The sequence below is a fragment of the Penaeus monodon genome, chromosome 31 (assembly GCF_015228065.2).
Source record: "Penaeus monodon isolate SGIC_2016 chromosome 31, NSTDA_Pmon_1, whole genome shotgun sequence".
Classification (NCBI taxonomy): Eukaryota; Metazoa; Arthropoda; class Malacostraca; order Decapoda; family Penaeidae; genus Penaeus; species Penaeus monodon.
In genome coordinates, this window is record NC_051416.1 from 25,664,996 (window position 1) to 25,665,289 (window position 294).

Genomic DNA, 294 nt, shown 5'->3' on the forward strand with positions numbered 1-294 from the left:
GGATATATGTGGCTGTCATCTTCACAAAAAAAGAACAGGTATTGAGAATGTACAAGAAAATAATGCATAGGTTGGGTAACACGGAGAATTTCATAGTGAAGTGTCATAAGAATTTAGAAAATAGCAGAGGTTGTAATAAGTTAGACAAACGAGATTCTTTTTTTCTTTTAAGGAATTGATTATTACTTAACGGTGAAATGTAAAACTAGTGGTTATTATTGCTGCTTATTTATGGGAAATGATAACGATACCACGACTAATAACATTCATCGTGATATTACTGTTTGATGACGG